The 19,376-nt window shown below is 43.6% G+C and overlaps 1 protein-coding gene across 3 annotated transcripts in view; it reads left to right on the top strand.

Moving 5' to 3' along the window:
• Window positions 1-19,376, top strand: part of NECAB2 (N-terminal EF-hand calcium binding protein 2) — a 92,843-nt gene that overhangs the window by 31,278 nt on the left and 42,189 nt on the right. The gene's annotated exons all lie outside the window — the stretch shown is intronic.

The raw sequence follows: 19,376 nt of genomic DNA, 5'->3' as shown, positions 1-19,376 counted from the left end.
GTCTAAATGTATTACTCTTTCATAAGTAATTTGCATTTAGATTTCATGTGACAATCAAAATGCACCTTGTAAAACTGTGTAATAACCTTTATTTACAAGGAGGAAGTTTGAATTTGTTTTTCAGTTATTGGAACTCCTGTGTCATCTCTTAGCTCTCTGTTGTATATTCGCTTATCCTTTCAAGTCCTTGCAAAGTTCACAGTACATGGTTTTGAAGAGATGACATATGTTTAAATGGGAACATGCAGTTCCCAAAATAATAAACAAGCCTATCAAGCTGATGATGAATTCTGAGATAATGTAGAAATTTTCTACAGGTGGTTGCTGGCCATGCTCTATAGGCTGTCATTAGATGTGTCCAGTGCTTCTGTTCATTCTTTAACACTTTGAACTTAGGATTTCATTTTCATCATTGGTGGACTGGCTTGAAAAAGCATTTCTCAGCTGCTTGTGCCCTTTCAGGGCTGCTTTTTCCTTTTAACAAAGATATGAAAGTATCTGGTGCACCTGTGTGCAGCAGAAGGAAAGAGCTGAGAGTTTTTAGGACTTTTTTCTTCTCATGTCACTTTTTATTAGAAAATGAATATTAGAATCATAGAGTATTTTTATACTTTAAGCTAGAGGAGGTTTGAGCTGGGCGAGGTTTGAGCTGGGCAAGGTTTGGATCCTGCCCACAAAATCCCACACAGATTCGAGCCAATGGTGTGGCCAGCAGATGAGCTTTAATTTCCACAACAGAAATGTCCATATCCCACCTATTTCTGCACAGCATCAATTTATGACCTATCACTCTCTAAAACTGTTATTCTTGTCCTGTTCCTAAAGCTTTTCTCTGTTGAGAGAACAGGCTACCCAAATAGCAGGTACGAAAGCATTTATGGACAGTGGGCAATGAAGTCACTATTCCTCTGAGTGGGACTTGCACATGGTGGTGTGTTGGCAATAGCACTGGGAATCCACAGCTTGGAAAGTTGATCTATTAAAACAGAGTGCATGGCTTTCCAAGCAACTGGCTTGCTGACATTTCATTTGATATCTAATAATGCAGGTGCCTGACTGCTATCGTGCAGAATGCCCTTTCCTCATTATTGAAAGTACAAATTGTGGCAGTGCTGGAGGACATCACCAGTGTCCTTGCTCTTTTGCTGTAAAATCTGCAGCTAGAATATCAAGACAGACTTAAAGGAAAAATTAAAAAATCAGCATTACTTAATATTAAGGCCTTCTTCAGGCATGCTGTCCAGCCCAGGGTACTTGCTGCCTTGTGACTGCAAAGCTATTTACATGTTGATCCATTCCAGGGCTGTGATGGCATCTCCTGACTCCCCTCTCTGCCCAGCACCTTCCCTTCTTCTAGCTGCCAAGCCTTTATCTTCCTTCCCTCAAAAAATCAGCTGCTAAGTGAAATAAAGCAAAACCCATGGTAAAAGTCAATAACCGCTGTAAACTTCAAGGTTTCCTGACATTTTTGCATTGATGATAAATGGATTTGAACCTCAAAGACAGTCTGATACTTAAATGCACAGTTTTTTCACACCTTCACACTTTCTTATTAGCCTATACCTCAGCCCATCAAAAACCAGATAGTGATGCTGACCTAAGGGGTCATCTTCCTACAAGTGCTGTCTGTGCAGGAATATCTGCCTTTGGGTCAACACTGATGTCTGTTTTCTGCTGGACCTTGCTCAGAGGGGCCAGACATAGAGGAGCAGGATAGATCAGAGCTTTTGCATTAGAAACCACCTGTCAGTCTGCCTCACGCCTGGATTTCCAGCCTGAGCCATCAATAGAGCCTTCCTGCTGTCTGCATTTATCATTGTTAGAGGTTCAGGGTGATCTGAGACCTGTCTGAGCATCCTCCTGCAGTTCATCAAATCTCTTGCTCTCAGGAAACATTGCTCCCTATGCTTAGCAAGTGCTGATCTGGCAGAACAAAGATGTGTCTGTGTTTGGCCTCTGAATAGTGCAATTGCTTTGCATTGGAAAGTGGGGCAGCATAGCTTTGTTCAGCTTTTAGGGTGAGTTTTGTGTATGTGATGGGGCCTGAGTGTTCCTATAAGCAATGCTCTTTTTCTGCTGTTTCTGTTCTCTTGCTTGGCTCCTCCTTTTGGTTCCTTTCATACAGAGAGCTGAAAGCAAACAGCAGCATTCAAGTATCCCTGAGAGATGCAGGGAGGGGAGATCAAGCAGAGGTTACTGCTTTAGCCTGGCAATTTAAGGCTGAACATTTGATCTGGAGGGCAGTGTTTCCAAATACTCTTTCTTTGCTTTGAAGTGCTCCAATTAAGGTTTGACATATGATGTAACCTAAAGAAGACAGGATTCATTATTTTCTTCTGTCTGTGGGTTGGGAGATGTGGGTTTTCTTCTGCAAACCTCATTAGAGACTTTAGGTTGGACAGGAGTGAAGAGGATACATTATTGTAACGGATTAAATGGCCTCGTTGCAGGTTGTGAAGGGATCGTGGTTTCCCAAGGAGACCGAAAGACGCTTATTTAGCCAAGAGGATTTTCAAAGACATTTCTTTCCAGAGCTGGAGTTGAGAGATTTAATTGGGGGCTGCACAGAAAATGTGTCTACATGACATGATGACAGCCAGCAAAAGGGCACTATGAAACATTTATGGAGCTATAACCTAACTGTGATTCTTAGCCAAAAAGCATGAGCTTTATTGGTAGTGTCTTAAAAGTGGTGGTTCTGGCCCTGGCTTTTCTGGAGCATGGAAATTGATGGATGATGCCATCTGACCTGGGAAGCTGCAGCTGTAGCTGTCCTGAAGGCCGTTTCAGTTGAAATCTTATATTCATCTGTTTTCCTTACTGATGGGTCAGTTTTGTAAAATACCTTGCCATAATGCCATGCTCCAGTTTCAGGAGTGAAGGGTATCTGTAGGAAGGTCTTTTCTACATGGAAATGGCAGCACAAGGCAAAGGGAAGTTTGTAACAGCAAGCCAGGGCTCTGAGGGACATTGAGGGTTTAACACCTACGGCGTTTTTTGACCTGTCTCATTAATATCTCATGTTGCTGTATCCAGGAAGCTTTTCAAAGTAGATCCAGCAAATCAACATTCCTCCTGCTAAATTCTTCATGTGTTTTTTTTTTTTTTCTTTGGCAGAGATGAAATTTTAAAGTGCTTGTAAAGTACTTTTGCAGCTTGGCTGGCTGCAGTAGTCTGGTAGATTAAACTAGTGCAGCTGACTGCAGGCTTTGGGGGCTCGGCTGATGTGTGGCAGTGACCATGGGACACGGTTTGGGTGCAGTGGCAAGCTCCTTGGGTGGACCTGTGCATTTTGAGTGTTGGGAGTACATCCCTACAAAGTGTGGGGCTCCATCCACCTTGCACAGCTCTCTTCTTCAGCAGGCAATATACTCCATCCTCATGCAGGACACCCAAAGATGTTGCTGTTTTCTTCTGTGTCAAAGCTAGGTGTAGTCTGGGTTTGAATCTCTTCATTAAATTCTTGTGATATGTAGTTCCACTGCTAGATATTATGAAGAATCTCAGCTGCTGTTTCCTGCTGTGTGTTATTATCTCAGCTGCCCCTATGTGCTCCCTAACCAGGTAGCATGGACTGTGGCAGGCACTGGAGCCTATGGTGCCCTCTGCATCTCTCTGCCCTGGAATTGCCCTTGCAAGATCTGAGTCCCTTTGCCATAACTGAGATAAAAAGAAGGCTTGATTTTGTCCAACTGCCTTGGTGGGAGGGTGTCACTGCCACAAGTGTTTCCCAAACTGCTGTGAGATGACTTTGTGCAAAGCTTATCAGTGTTCAGTGAATTTTGCTTGGAAGCGCTTATGGATGATGCAGCTTTTAGTGGAGAGATGTTCCTCTCCACTGAAAGCCTGGATGTTTTACCTTGTTTTTAACTGGTAAGTGATGGGGTTTGTGTGCTCCCAGTGTATTACAAGTGAGTGGCAATGTGAAGTATAGCAATCACAGTACACACCCGGGTGGAGGTGACCAGCACATAGGAATGCCTTAAATGTATTTGCTATCACCACAAGCATCTTGTGTTATCCCCATCTTGCATTATGTCTCCTTCTACCCCACCTAAATCTCACTTACAGATTCTATTGCTACTTTCTCTCTGTAGCAGGACTTCAAAATGTTTGCCTTTCAGTTTAGATCCCTGAGAAGTCCCAGGAGCAGCAGAGCAGTTCCTGCATAGAGGAAAACCATTGCTTTTGCCTTCTGCCCTGTTGCTTGCACGCCATCCTCTGCTTTCCATGGCATGGGTGCAAGGGCACCACTGTGCTCTGCCATCGCTTTAATTAGGTATCCTCTGCAGATCAGCTGTATTTATTGAAGATGGTGTATTATAGGTCAGATTAAATAAGGCAAAAATTGAATCCAGAACAAATACACTGCTGCAAGTAATCCTTATAATTTGCTAGCAATTTTTGCCAGACAATTGTGAGAAAATGTTCTGGCAGCCTATGTTCAGACAATTGGCCAGGAACAGCTACAGATCATGCATATCTTCTCCTTCCTACTATCTTTCTCACTCTTTTAAAATCCATGGGTTACCAGAGAATATACATTGGACAGAAGGGAAAAAGATCTGAGGCTAAAACAGTGATACATCCAGATCTGTAACTCCCTTCGAGGACAATCTGGGAGACAGGAACAACTAATCTTTTGCCTGGGAAGATGTGTTAGAAAAGTGTGAAAATGGACGTCCATCGATGTGAGAGAGGGGAACCCAATTGTTTTTGGTTTTATGCTCGCTTGTCTGCACAGCAGGAAGGCAGTGTATTGCTCTGGAAGAAGTCTGAAACTTTCAGAAAATTTTACAGGTTGAAATAATTTAAGATTATTTTTAGAGTGGAAATTTCAGTATTGTGACTCTGCTGCAGAGGGGAAACCTGTGCTCAGCTGCCTGGGAAGATACTCTGGCTGCACTGGTGCTGCTGCTCAGCACAGCATTAAAGGGCTGGTACCGCCTGAGCTTGGGTTCAAGAATGGCTCAGCCCTGGCTTTGGGTTTGGATCTGAGGTTGGTTCCTGCTGCCAAGTTTCTGCCTTAATTAGATACCAGTATTGAGGCGCCCAGCGGGTCACATCACAGACATCAAGTGATTTTAGCCCTCTTGTTACCCATTGCTTCCTAACCTCAGTCTATGAAAGAGGCCAGATTCTGGGGCACATCTTTCAGAGTGGGTGGCTTTCTAGTGCTTCTGATGCTTGGCATGTAAACATGGGATTTCTTTTTGGTAATCCAAAATAATTAACTCCTGGAGTTTGCAGAGCCTGTGTATTCTTTAGGCACACAGTGGTTTGGTTATGTATTGCTCTGCTGTGTGGGCACTGAAACAGTTTTTCACCTCATCTGCTAATAAGTATGCTGAGACTTATTTTCTTTTCCAAAGGATTTTCTGTTCATCCTGGCAATGTTAGTTTTCCAGACAGCTGGCTTGCTGGCTTTCAACCATGCTACACTCTGTTAAGCAAGGACACTTTTCCTTCCTCCCCTTTGTAGTGCCATCAGCTGCTTGCTTTGTTTTCTTGCACCTCCCTGCCCAGCTTCTAAAAATGCTTGAATTAATAGTGGCAAATAATTCAAGACCAACCAAATCAGTGTATTCACATTAACAGGCTCCTCACAGTATAACAGGCCTTTTGCTTTCTTAATGTATAACAGACACACTTGTTAGGAATTAATATCTGAAGCCACTTAGTGGTTTGTTATTCCCAGTAGAGCATGGAGGGACTACTTTTGGCTCTGCAGGAGATAAATGGGGCAATCTGCACTCCTGACAGTCAGGAGCAGCTACAGTCCTGCCATGGCAGCATGCTGACAGCTTCCTTGGTACTACAGATAGCGAATGTGCAACACTCACCAATCCCTGTGGCTTCCCTGTGGGGTGGGATAAGAGGAAAGGAAAGGTGGAGGGGCAGGAAGGGACAGTGCATGGATTTGAAATGCTTCCACCTGGGAAAAGCGAGCAATGGGAAGGCACAACTTGGTTGCCTGGGTTTCTACCTGGAGACCACGAGTAGGAAATGGGGGATTTGAGTGTGTTCCTGGGCTTTATGGAGGTCAGGCTTTGGTTATATGCAAACATAGCCATGTGCGGAGTTGTCTTGTTATATTTTTGTAGCAGGATTGATAGTGATATCAATCAATACACGGGGTAGGTGTTAAACAGTGGGGGGAAAAGTGTGTATTCTAATTGAAAGTACTTGCACAAGACTGTAAAAACAAGATTAAATATATCTGTTTTTCAAAGAAGGAGACCAAACTTGTTTCCTCTCCCCTGCATCCTGTAACCTAGTTGCTGGAAAGCAGCAGAGTTTAGATCTTGCAAGCAGAATTCTTAAGCTGGAAACTAAATGGTTGTGCAGCATTTAAGTGGAAGAAGAGTTAACTGCAAAGGAGTTGTAAAAGTAGGACTGTAGATAGTAAGAAATACTCAGTCCTGGTATAGCAAGAGCACTGTGAGCAAATAAAATGATATATGCTGAGATACTGGGGAGATGAGGGGAAAGGAAAACAGAGCAGTGGGGGATGTTCTCACAAAGCATCATCTGCAAATGTGGCTTGAGAAGAACACCAACACTAGAAACTTCTTCAAACCAGTTGTTGCTTTCTAAATGAGGACCCTGACATTTTAAAGGTCAGCAGCCAGGGAACACATGCAATCAGAGACTGTGCTTATTAGCTGCTGTGTCCTTCACATCAGGGTGTGGTGTTGCCTAATTGCCTAGGGAGACAATTTCTGTAGATGTTTCCTAAAAAGGCAGATTTGCAATACCCAAGTGAGGTAGGATACCTGTTATTTTTCTCATTTCTCTTCCCTCTAGGAGAGCTAATAAGGGAGAAAAGGGTCAAAAGATAACTTACAGAAGTTTGAGGGTGGCTTTGGGTAGAGGAGATGAAAGCAGAAGGTATCTGTTGGCAGGCGAGACCTTTCTGCAGACCAAGGCAGCAGTTAACACCAGAGATACCCTTGCTTTGCTAACAGCCGAATGTTGCGGGGTGATGTGCCCTACAGTAGCATCTGGGCATGTCCCTGCCCCATCCCAGCCAAAGCCTCCTGGGGTTGAAGGATCAGGCTCTTCAGCACAAAACACAGCTGGGGACTGGCTACAGCCAGAGGAAGGATCAGCTGGGCAAACAGATCTGTGCTTTGTTTCAATACCAAGAACTTTAAACTGTGGGTTACTGGAGCCACTCACTTCCTTCACGTGTGCTTTTTTAAGAGTCCTGCATTGAACCAAGCAAATGTTTTCATACAGGAAGCAACCAAATACCCAAGGCAACATAAAAAAAAACCCCAAGTTTTATTATATTCATAATTCACTACAGAGCAAGACTGGGTCATTGCAGTGTAGCACAAGCAGGGTTTTTTTTCTCCTTTTATCTCCTCTTATGCAGTTTTGGTATTTGGGTTTAAGCTTGCAGTCTGTATTTCTTTGTTCTGATACTTGGGACTGCTAAATCTTTGAATTATCAACACACTGAGCATTTGAATCCTTTTCTAAAACAAGAATGAGGATTAAATGTTTCTTGAAGCTATTGCAGCATGGTGCAGATTCATAGAGGCTCATCTTGACATAGGAGACAGGTTGTTCTTTAGCACAAATATCCCATGGGACTTCAACAGGAGGAAACCACTGAGCCCATCATCTGCAAGTGCCTTTCTCTCTGCAAAGCATTTCAGCATGCTCCAAGAGAGAGACAGATGAGATTTGGAATTAGCTTCTCTTTAATTAGGGCTGTAACAGCAGGAAACAGCAAATGTGTCAAGGACATGCTGAATGGGGCTTTGAGCAACCTGATCTAGTGGAAGGTGTCCCTGACAATGGCATGGAACTAGATAATCTTTTAAGGTCCATTCCAACCCAAACTATGATTCTGTGATCTCCCATGCCAAATGTCACTTGAACCCTCAGTGAGTGGTTTCCTATGAATGCAGCAGCCTGCTGCAAGGTCTTCCTTGGCCAGACCTTGCTCTTTGCTGGGAAGTTTGCTAAGGTTTCATGGAGGGAAACAGGTCATAGATCACACTCAATGTGCTCAGATGGGTTTCCTGGGAGAGAGCAAGTAGTTCAGCACCTGTGGTCTGCTTAGCCAGCACTGCCTCCTTCGTGTGGCACCATGACCCTCACCAACACCAGTGTTCTTGCAAAGACTGTTTTGTTTCCTATACCCTAGATTATTTTCATGGTTTTCTTTTTTTTTTTTTTTTTTTTTTTTTGTATGTAAGACAAAACCAAACATTTCAAGCTCAGGTGTGTACAATAAGGGAGACAGGTCCCTAAGGATAGGGGAGGGCTCAGAAATCTCAACTTCAATGCTTCCTGCATTGAACTGGTCTAGAAATCCAGCTTGTGCTAATAGTTTGGAAATGCAGGTGGATTTAGTGGGTTTCCTACAGGCAGAGGAGAGCCTGGAGGGAGCTGTGCTCCTCTGAGGCTGCAACAACATTTGTCTGCTTTAGGAAAAGTTTTTCCATGACAGGTTTGGCAGTGACATGTCAGCTGTTAGCACTGGAAGACAGAAGATGCCTCTGTAAACTGCTCCTTTGATGCAGCTCTTAGATGAGCCCTCTCCTGCACCAGGATGCTTATTGCTTCAAATGGATGCATTCTGTGCTAATAAATCACCTCCTCCATGTAAGGAGGGTTTGGTTGAATATCACAGGAGGTACCACTGAGGGCTAAACCTAATATTTTCTATTCCGTTAGCTAAGGCTTGTAATGCTGAGTATTTCAAAGAAGTAAAGCATTCCATCAAGTGTTTCTATTGCCAAGCCGGGCAACTTGCAGTGAAACGCCTATCTTCAGAGTGACTCCTGATTTTTCTTTCTTGGTTGCTTGGTTATCTTTACTCTTGTTGCAAGTCCCTGGCAGAATGGAATAGGGCTGTGCTCCCTGTCCCAGAACTCCCCAATCGTGGGGAAAATAGATGTTAGCAATTTGTAATTTCCTGTAAGTAGCTTATATAGTGTTTCCTGGGATGGCATTTTTGGGAAATCTAGATGATTTTTTGTGGGATTTTTTACTTTCTTTTTTTAAAAAAAGCTACAAAAGGATTCCAATGATTTTGTTACCAGAGCCTGGGGAGGGGAAGAAAGTTCAAATTAGTGTGTTTTATCTTGTAAACTCTCGAGCATCACTGTAAGTACGGGAGGCCCTTAGTGATGCCATGCTCCTGTGTTAGTTTAGTTCTACTGAAAACAGGTGGTTCATGCTTCACCCTTTGTGTCAGACTAGGTGTGTATCTTTACATGGGCCACGTTGCCATTTTCCTCCTCATTCAGCACAATGCACTGGTTTCCCAGCTGGTTGCTCATACTTCCCCTTCTGCTCCAGCCATCACCTTCATGCTTTGTAAGATCTTAAGGAGAAAAGAAGGAAAGAGAGCAGTTGCTTCCTGTGCAGAGGCTACGAACAGTGTTGTGCTGATGGGTTTGGACATAGAATCATAGAACTGTAGAATGGTTTGGGTTGGAAGGGACCATATCTAGTTCCAAGCCCCCTGACATGGGCAGGGACACTTTATGCTATACCAGGTTGCTCAAAGCCCCATTTAACCTGGTCTTGAACACTGCTGGGGATAGGGCATTCACAGCTTCCTTGGATAGCCTGTTCTAGTCCCTCACCACTCTCACAGTAAAGAACTTCTTTGTTATCCAACCTAAATCTCCGCTGTTTAAGTTTGAACCCATTACACATGGTGATACTAGCAGTGTTGCTGTATGCTCCTGTGGGTGCATCACTTGAATCCATGTTAAGCCTGGATGGTGGCTGATCCTGGGTCAATGGTCATGCCAGGAAAGGCTGCATGCTGCTGCAGGTTGCATAGCTGCAGTGCGTCCTGCTGAGACAGCATGGAGAAAATGTGGATTCAGCAAAAACTATGTAGGACACAGTATTAAAAATTCACAAAATCTTCCTGAAACCCAGTTTCCTGGAGAAATGTTTTAGTGAGCTGCAGCAGGACTGGGTGAGAGAGTGGGGGGACCCTTCACCAGCGTTGTGTTAGGTAACAGCCCCCATGTGCCCACAGTCACACTGTTGTTCATCTCCCATTGGTTCATAGAATCACAGACTGGTTTGGGTTGGAAAGGACCTTTAAGATCATCCGGTTCCACCCCCCTGCCACGGGCAGGCGCACCTTCCACTAGAGCAGGTTGCTCCAAGCCCCATCCAACCTGGCCTTGAACACTGCCAGGGATGGGGCAGCCACAGCTTCTCTGGGCAACCTGTGCCAGGGCCTCAGCACCCTCACAGGGGATAACTTCTTCCTTAGCTGTAACCTGAACTTCCTCTGCATTTATGTCTCTCAGTTTTCAATGAAAAACTGCACCAGTGGGTACAGTTCACACTTAGGAACTCAGTGAAAACTTAGGTTTGCTGTGGAAAGGTGAAATAAAAATTGAGAGGTTATTGTCAGTGTTCAGGGGAAATGTTGGTATTAAATGTAAACAAAACCTGAAATGCTTTGGACGTGGGATTTTCTTTAAGAAGAGAAACCACATTACCTCATTTTCCCCTGGGGAAAAAAAAAAAAAAGAAACAAAACTTGTGACCATTTTTCCAATGGCTTTGTCCTCGAAATGCTTTTTTCTCTCACCTTAGATTTAGGCAAATTAAAGCAAGATGGGCTGAGCTGCAGAACCCCAGAGTCAGTGGCTGCGATACTGGGGATGGGAGCTGAAAGGAACTGATGGGGAGATGCTGAGATAAGGGTGCCAGGGGTGCTTCAGAACAAGAGTCTTGACTTGGTACACAACTTTCCTTCTGCCTTTCGTGCTGATACTAATGGGATTGGGCTGCTTTTACAATTCAGTTTTGAGTGGATCATACAGAACGGGTACTTTGGGGATGCTCTGCCTCAGCCTTTTGCAGTGCTGTGACCTACTTGTAAAACCAGTGCCCATTTGGCATGGGTCTGGGGGTAGGTTTTCATTGTGCAGGTTGATGCTGTGATGGCTCTTGTTCTAATTTTATTCATCGTTTGTTTGATTTTATATTTTGTCATCTATAGTTTATTCTCTATTCTGTACAATATGTGGCACTGTGGAAAATGGAGCAAAATATCTTTCCCTTCCTGTAAAACCAAAAAGCCTGCTAAGAGTCCTGTGTTTAGTTATTTATTTTTTTTTAACCTACTTTTGAAATGAACAACTACAAAAAATTAAACAGAAAATATACTAGTGCTGCAAAGTATGTGATTGAAGATGCACTTGTTTAATTCACTGGAGCAGAAAAACAGAGTTAGGATTTTTTCTTTGCAATCTTGTCAGAGCAGATGCACCTTCCCTGCAGGACGGCTCTGCTTCTGTGCTGCTCAGCTGGCTTGCTGAAGCAAAGAGTGTGGAAAAGATCTGCATTGTTTGCTTTAGAGACATTAAAGATCTCTGACAGGGCTGGGGCACCAATCCTTCCCTGAACAAATAGCTTGAGACATCGAGCATAGGGGTTACATTTTTTTCTGATAATATAAATGAGAAATGCAGAAGCTGATTAAGTGGGAGCATAAAATTTAGAGCAACTGTGCTGGATTAGGCAAGGTTTTGCTGTGCAGCTCTCCCTTGTGTAACCACAGGGAGCCAGGATGAGCAGTGTGGGAGACCTGCATGTTGCATCCCATAGGGTGGGACTGCACTGGCTTTTGTTTATACCAGGTCCTGGAGCAAAGATTACCTCCCAAAAAGAAGGTTTTGGAGGAGATACAGCTGTTGGCAAAGGGGTTTCTCAGAGAGGGATCATCAATTATGAGCAGGAGTTTGGTTTAGAACCTGAAACTTTTTTCAATGGAATTTTGAGACCATTGAGTTTCAGGAAACTAAACATCTGTTTTGCAAGAGATCAGAGTTGTGGATTTACACCTGAACTTCACCATTCAGGGGTTAAGACAAGGAAGCAAGTTACTAATTACGAAGGTTCTGATTTACTGTTCAAGTACCTGTTGAGTCCTGGCACAAGGAGCTGGATGTCCTGTGTGCTACAAATGACTATGCAGTAGGGTAACTTTCTCTGCCTTCTGAGAATGCAAATGAGGGATCTGCTTTTTTGAGTTAATTTGCTGTCTTCATCTCTGCGCAGCTTGTTAGCTGAATGGAAAACTGTGGATGCTGCCAATGCAATCTGGGTATTGTTCCATGGGACTGCAGGAAGCGATGAGTTTGTAGCTCCCTAATATGTGGTAATTTGCTACTAATTTATCAACAGTCAACAGCTCCAGTGGCTACTGCATCAAAACAGCCATGGTGCCACTGCTTTCCTCTTACCAGTGGTAATAAAAGGTCATTTGCAGCAGATGCAAAGCACTGCTATGAGTGTTTTACTAAGCACAGAATAATGCTTATTTCACAGGGGGGAAACAAAATCACAATGTAACTGGTGCAAGTGACAGAAACCGGGTGAGGTTTTAGACTTGTCCATGGCTGGGTGACTCAATCCTGACACAAGGAGACCTCTCCATCCCACAGGGAACTGCTGCAGCCTTTGTACCCTGGGGCCTGGTTCTGGCTTTTATACTAAACCCTTCAGTTAGGTTGAAATGCCACTTCTGCTATCACAGCTCAGGAAATCAAACAAGATGTTACAGTTGCATTCATTGCCATTTTTGTACTGAGCACTCTGCTTTCCCAGGAAGGGCAGCAGCTGAAATGCCACCCGTAGCTCCTGCCGACGCTGCTCTTGGCAGCAGCAATCCCAGAGGAGCAGATTGACAATGGCGCTGCAAGCCCCATGGAGAGCAGTCCACACCCCAGGGGTTCTCTCCCTGCCTTGCCCTGGCCGCACCAGGACCACATTTTGGAGAGGAAACACCATGCATTTTCATAAAAGTTTCCTCTTTTGCTCAAACACCTGCTTCTTCCTCCTTTTTTCTCCTCTTGAAGCTGAGAGGTGGGTGTAATGACCTGAAAACAGTGCAAACCCTACCCTGGCCCTCTGAAATATTCACCTGCACATCTTCTCATCTTACAGAGGAAAAAGCAAGTGAGGATGGCTGGCTAATGGTGAGCAGAGGGGGTTTAAGGCTATTTGATGCCTGTGTCTGTTCATTCCAACAAGTGTGAGTTTAATAGGCTGTTGCAGAGCCCCGGTGTACTGGAGCTAGTAGTGTCAGCCTCTGCTTCAGCTTGATTGAAACCTCCAAATATCTGCTCCCAGGTTCACTTTTTTTGATGTTTCTGCCAAAGTTCAATGACCAAGTTTGAAAACTTACATGCTGGCAGTGTGCCTGGACCTGACAGCTCCTGGATGTTTCAGCTAATGTGTTTGTTCCCAGCTGGGGCACAGCACAATAACACACAGTACCATTCTGAATCTGTTTTCTGAGTTGTCTTCAATCGGACAAAGTGATGTTAATTTGGCAGAAGAGGTCCATATGATGCCAATATCTCTCCTTGATGATCTTCCAGTGAAATAACCCCCAAGTTTGGACAGTGCTGTAGTCAGAAAACCTGCTATTTATGCACTTATTTGGTAACATTGCTGAAGGTCTACAGCTCCGCAGGCTGGGCTCTGCTATGGTCTGAATTGCTGCAAGCATAGTTTATGTGGTGTTCTCTCTCTGTCATCAGAGGTCTCCCTGTTTTGCTGCTGTTTCAGGAATGAGAGGGTCCTGTGTAGACTGTAATGTGTTTAAAGAACATGTGAGAAGTTACTGCCAGTAAGCAGTGGTGTTCCCCACATGATTTGACTTAAGATAAAGAACCTGCTGCCTAAAATTTTCTTCTTTCTCACTTTCTTGTTCAGGCATGCATCTGCTGCTGCTTTGCAAGGAGGCTGAAAGCTGGGTGGTCCAGATGTGATACTTTGAATTGTCCCTACAGAGAAACACAGGTTTCCCTCTTTGCTGCTGAAGATAGCAGGAGGTCAGGCACCGGTGGTCTGTTCTCAGTCACCCTGGAGAGAAGGGACTTTGCAATGTTACCTGTGTGGATTCTCAGAGGCTTTTTGTTCAGATAAAGTGAAGGTAATGTGGAGTTCAGGAACGTATGAGCTCCCTTAGACCCCAAGTCTTTGTAGAAGACCTGCTGAGTGCTGCCATGGTTCTCTGTCTCTGCCCATCACCCCCAGCTTTCTGCCTTTCAGCATATCCAATATGATGCATCTGAAGGAAGACCATGGCATGGCAGGAATAAGAGCCTTGCAACAGCCTCAAACCATTTGTAGCTCTTGATGTGTGTGGAGGGAATTGCAAAACAGTCTCCAAGATAAACCTGCTCCTCTGCTTTGATGGTGGCAGGGCTCAGTAGCAGATTTAAATAGCTCTCTGTGATTCCCAGGCCACCTCTGTTGTGCATACAAAGAAGTACTTAACCCTGCAGGAAATTATGTATAACATACTGTGGTTTGCTGATGCATAGAAATTAAATATTTGTTGCATAAGAAAATAGGAGCTATGCTCTTCAGTATTTTAATATGAGTATTCAAATACAAGGTTTTCTCCCACTGTTTATTATAGTGTATTTCTCATGATTTGTAGTACTTCCTGTGCAGAATAGTTGTTTTCAGGGCACTATAAAAGGCAGGTTCTGTTCTCTTTTAACAAGGTCTCCTTGGGAGAATTTTGCCTTAAATGAGAGGAGGAAGTTTTGAAGTCAGGATTTACAGTTTTGAGATTACTGGAGCACAGACTGGTCTTGTATTAAAGACAAGCTGTGCTGTCTTTGTGTTTTATTTCCCCTTTAGTCCAGATCTTGAGAGAGGCTGACAGTAGCTCATGTGCTTCGACCAGGGGTTTGGTAGTGGGGAACTTGCTGGTGTTTTTGAAATGAAAGTGTTTCAAGGGAGGTGGCTGAAGAAGAGCTCTGCAACAAGGGTGCTGGGCAGTAATCAGAAATTTGGGGTATCAAGTGGTAGGGGCCAAAGGTTGATGGTGTTGCAGCCACTGAATCTCCTATAAACCAGAAATTCTAGTTTTGTACAACTGTAACTGCAATGTCACTCTCAAGGGTTCAAAAAGTAAAAGGAGGAGGGAAATGTGGGAAAAGAGATGCTGAAGGTACTTTAATGGATGAAGAAGACGACATTAAGGATGACAAAGAAAGATGGGGCTGAATAATGATGGAGAGAGAAAGGTAGATCTTTGAATACATGGAGAATTAAAGCCTTTGCAGAGGAGAATCAGGCTATTTGTTTCAGGAGACTGCAAGCTCTGCATGGAATCTGCTGCTTTGCTGTGGTGGCATGTGCTTGTGTAAACCACAGGGGAAACAGTTTAAATGGGCAAATAAACCAAAGGTGCTAAAAAGCTGTAGTTATTCAAAGTCAGTCAGCCATTTAATAGCACTCAGTATAAAGAGAAAGGCCGATGCCAACTAAGATGAAAAATAACTGAGAGGCAGTGGTAGTTTGAAGTCTGGAAGTAAGTTGGGTTTGGTGCAACAGCTTGGCAACAGAGATCTCCTGACTGAGGAGAGTGAAGAAAGGGGGAAGGAGGTATGCCCCAAATCATTTTATATTTATTAGCTTATTATATGCAATATATTTATGATATTTAGCTCAGAGGAGCACTGAGGTGTGCTGCCACACTGACCAGTACGTACCCTTAGGGTGCATCTCTCTGGGCTGCTTCCTCTGGCCCCTCTCAGCTGCCCAGGCTGGAGCCCAGAGGCAGGCATTGGGAGTTCACCTATGGCCTCTTAACATGAACTGCTTACCTGGAGGTCACTTACTGCAAGCTACATTTTCTTTCCCAGATGTTTTCTCACTAGTGTGCCCATAGCTAAACCAACGTGTGCACATACAGATTATCTCAGGGGCCTGATCACCTGTGGTCATCATAAATTATTAACAGAGCAGCAGTTCATGGAAGGGCTGACTCAGTGTTTTCCTTGTGCTGCTACAGATGTGAAGCAAATGAGTTGAAATCAGCTCTTGACTTTCATTTTCTTTCTAAACTGCAAAAAAAGAATAATCTAATTTACGAGATGAAAACTGAAACAAGTTACCTCCTGGTTTCTGCAGGAAAATGATGGGTCAAGAAAGCTTTGTGGACTGCTAGCATCTCTGTCTGAATCCTCTTCTAAATGTTTGGGTAATTTTTGTTACAGTTTGTATTAAGCAGCAGTTGCATTGAACCTGGCCAGGCTATTTGCAGCATTGGAAAGTCTGATCCCAGCATTTAAAAAATTGGAAATTTCTTTGGAAGAAATTCCAAAATAGCTGTGATAAAAGGTAGAGTCCACACAAGAGCCAGAGGAAGAAAATATGCTCTACCTCTCCTGCATGTCTCCCTGCCTACCAGCCTATATCTGATACCTGGCTAGAGCTGCTATTAAAAGTAATTTCAAAATTACTTCTAATTTTAGGATGACAAAAGGCTTGATTTGATGATAAAAGCTGAGCAGCTTGGGAAATATTCTGGCATGTTAATGGACACTGCTGATGTACAGGCTATTTATGGTGGGAATGAGATTCAGGTTTCTGACTACAGTAGAAATCCCCAATTCTACCCAGACCAAGTCCTACAAAGAAGATTGCCAGCCTTTCCCTACTTGCTACATGCAGTGCTGCTCATCACCCTAGACAAGAACCAAGCTTTTAAGTCATTCCTCAACAACTTATGCTGACTGATATGGTCATTTTGAAATGAAAGTAACTTTATCCCCATTTTTAGGAGAAATGAAAAGGTTCAATTTGCGACAGAAAGGAGACTCAGTCCTGCTATATACTGCACCTGAAGGATTTTCAGTATGCATCAGTTCCAGTTGTACCACAAAGCTGCATCATCTGCTGCAGATCAGAAAGGAAAATTGGCTATATATTATGTTTGATGAACTCTGAGCTTTGATATAGAGAGGAGTGCCCTCAAATTACTGGAGAAGAGCTGGTCTTTATTACTAGGATGAATGACTGACTAGAGAGGGGTGTTGCCTGTCTTCTTAAGAGATGTTCTTTCATTTGCTATGTGCAGTTTATGTCTCTACAAGGCCTTGTGTGAGCATAGGCAGGAAAGATGTCTCAGAAAGATAAAAATCCCAAAGATTTGTATAACAGATGCAAAAAGAAAACAGTGATGGTGAAAGTAGAGCTGCATGTGGCATTGTCCACTGGACTGTGCATGCGTAGCCTGCCCCAGAGAAAGGGGTGCTGTGGGTTAGGCTGGTGGGACCTGTGGTAGGGTCACTGGCAGAAGACAGGAGACACCACCTTGAAACTGTATTAGTGACAAGAAGATGAAGGAGGGGATCATGCCCCATGCAAAGAAAAGCATTTATCAAGTGTATTCCACTGAGTTGAGTAAGCAAAACCCCAGTTTGTGAAGTTCAGCCCAAGGCTTTGTTTGATTGGGAAACTGTGGCTTCTTCTGTGCCCGCCTTTGTATTCCTGTGCCAGCATCAACCAGTCAGGTTCCATCAGCAATCCCAGCTGGCATTAGGAAATGCACAGGAGTGTTTCAGAGATTAGCAACTGGTACATATATGTATATATATAATGAAACATCAGTCTGACACTCAGGTTATCTATGCAGATTCCTTGGTTTGGTACCAGCCCTTGTGAAAACATCTGGGCTGGGCATTAGTTAACTTGAAAGGTAATTCTGGAGACATTCAGTAAATTCCTTTTGCTAGGAAATTGCAGTAATTGTGGTAATTTCCTTTTAATGATGTGTGTTACATCTCATTAGCAAAAACGTTGTTGGGGGCTGTTTCAGCAGCAATGGCACTGTGTCCTTGCAAGGAGCCACAGAAATGTGGGATGTGCTTCTCATGCAGAGCTCCTGTGGCTTTGCACCTTCAGCCAAGGCTGGGGGTGAATCACCGGTGCTGGTTTCAACCCAGTTCAGTCGCCCCTGAAATAATGCTGTGATACTGGAGTCAAAGGGGGTGGATAATTATCAGCTGGCTGCTGTGTGCCTCAGCAAGTTGCATAGGAGCTGCAGAAGACTTTGGTGCTGCTGTGAGCGCACCCCTCTTTTGGCCAGTGGAAAGGTTCTTCATAAATCAGATCTGTGGACCTGGACGTAATTTTTCCTAACAGCCTGGACTGAAAACTCAAGCCGGTATCCAGACTCATTTAAATGAATAAAGCTGCTCCTGCTGACTTTTAATGGGGCTGGAGGAAGGGTCCAGGGTAGAAGCCAGTCCATGTTCTTATTGGCTTGTGTATTTGCCCACACACACACACACAAGAAAGAAATAAAAAATACAGCTTTCATTTTTATTCACTGGCCACAATAAAAATCTGATTTATTTACCCATAGCTGTGGTGGTGCTTGCACACAAAGTGGGGCCTAAAATGCTTTAGAATTTAAAGAGTAATAAAAATAAGTAATGAAATACATTTATAATATAGCTAGAAAATATATGAGCAATCTCAACCTGATGTAATTGATAATGGATTTAGCAAACTCAGGCTCAGAACAGTGGCTTTATTTTGTAGATGCTCTAAGCTGTTTGTATTGCTGAATGAGCTGCTAGAACCTCAGCCATCTGATTCCACATATTTTGGATTATTTACTATCTTATTTTGATTTTTTCCCCTGGCTGCATTAGTAGGTGAGAATAGCCTGATCCTGTGAGTTAGAAGGCGTAAGGACTGCCCCTGCACTCCTCAGATTCTCATGATGGCAAGTGGAGGAATAATAAAATCCCAGTTGGTGTTTTCTGATGTTCTCTGTTACATCCTTCTCTCCTCAGTTAATTTTAACTTTGATAATTCTGTCTGGTAATAATTTGCTTTGGTGTTTGCATGTGATTGAATTATTTTGAAAAGCAAGAGTAGAATGAAGATTACTGTCTCAGGAAAAAGTGGTGGCCGAATAGCTGTGGCCTGATTACCTCCTTTCTGAGCTGATCAGCACCAATTTAGGTGATTTCTAGTTGGTGGCATTTGTCCTCACTGCTAGGTTTCATGTTGACTTCAAGTACTGTGTTTAAAGGGGAGGGGGGAGAGCAGGTGTAAGTAGGTTACCTGCCTTTAATACAGTCATCCAGGTGAAAAAGTTCACAAAGATTTCTCTAGGTCTTAAAACTGATGGAAGCTTCATTCTGTTTAGTGAAATTTTGTGTGGAATCTCAATTTTTCTATTATCCTTCATATCAAAAGCAGCTTCCTGAGGCTGAAGTGCCCCCAGATAAGCTCCAACAGGGCAGGGCACGGGTGAGGTTGAACCCTGCAGCTGAGGCTGCCACTCTGATACACCACCTGCCAGCTCATTTGGAGAACTTGTATATCTTGAGCCCAGGAGCCTTTAGCAAAAAGCAAGTTTCTGGAAGTATAAGCCATTCTTTGGCAAGTGCAGACACTTCTGCTTTAAGAAAAATCTGCTTTCCTGTAACTATCCTGATAAGGCTGCTCCTGGAGCACAGCACCTCCATCAACTCTTATCACATCACCTGCCAACAGGTAGGCCTGGTGTCAATAATGTTGTGATCAATCCCCCTTGCCCAGGATTTTCT

This window comes from Neopsephotus bourkii, unplaced genomic scaffold (genome assembly GCF_033783945.1).
Source record: "Neopsephotus bourkii isolate Nb327-2 ecotype Australia unplaced genomic scaffold, CSIRO-AGI_Nbou_v1 NB_1863, whole genome shotgun sequence".
NCBI classification, from domain to species: Eukaryota; Metazoa; Chordata; class Aves; order Psittaciformes; family Psittacidae; genus Neopsephotus; species Neopsephotus bourkii.
Note: the sequence above shows the minus strand (reverse complement) of the source record. Positions and strands in the feature narration are given on the sequence as shown.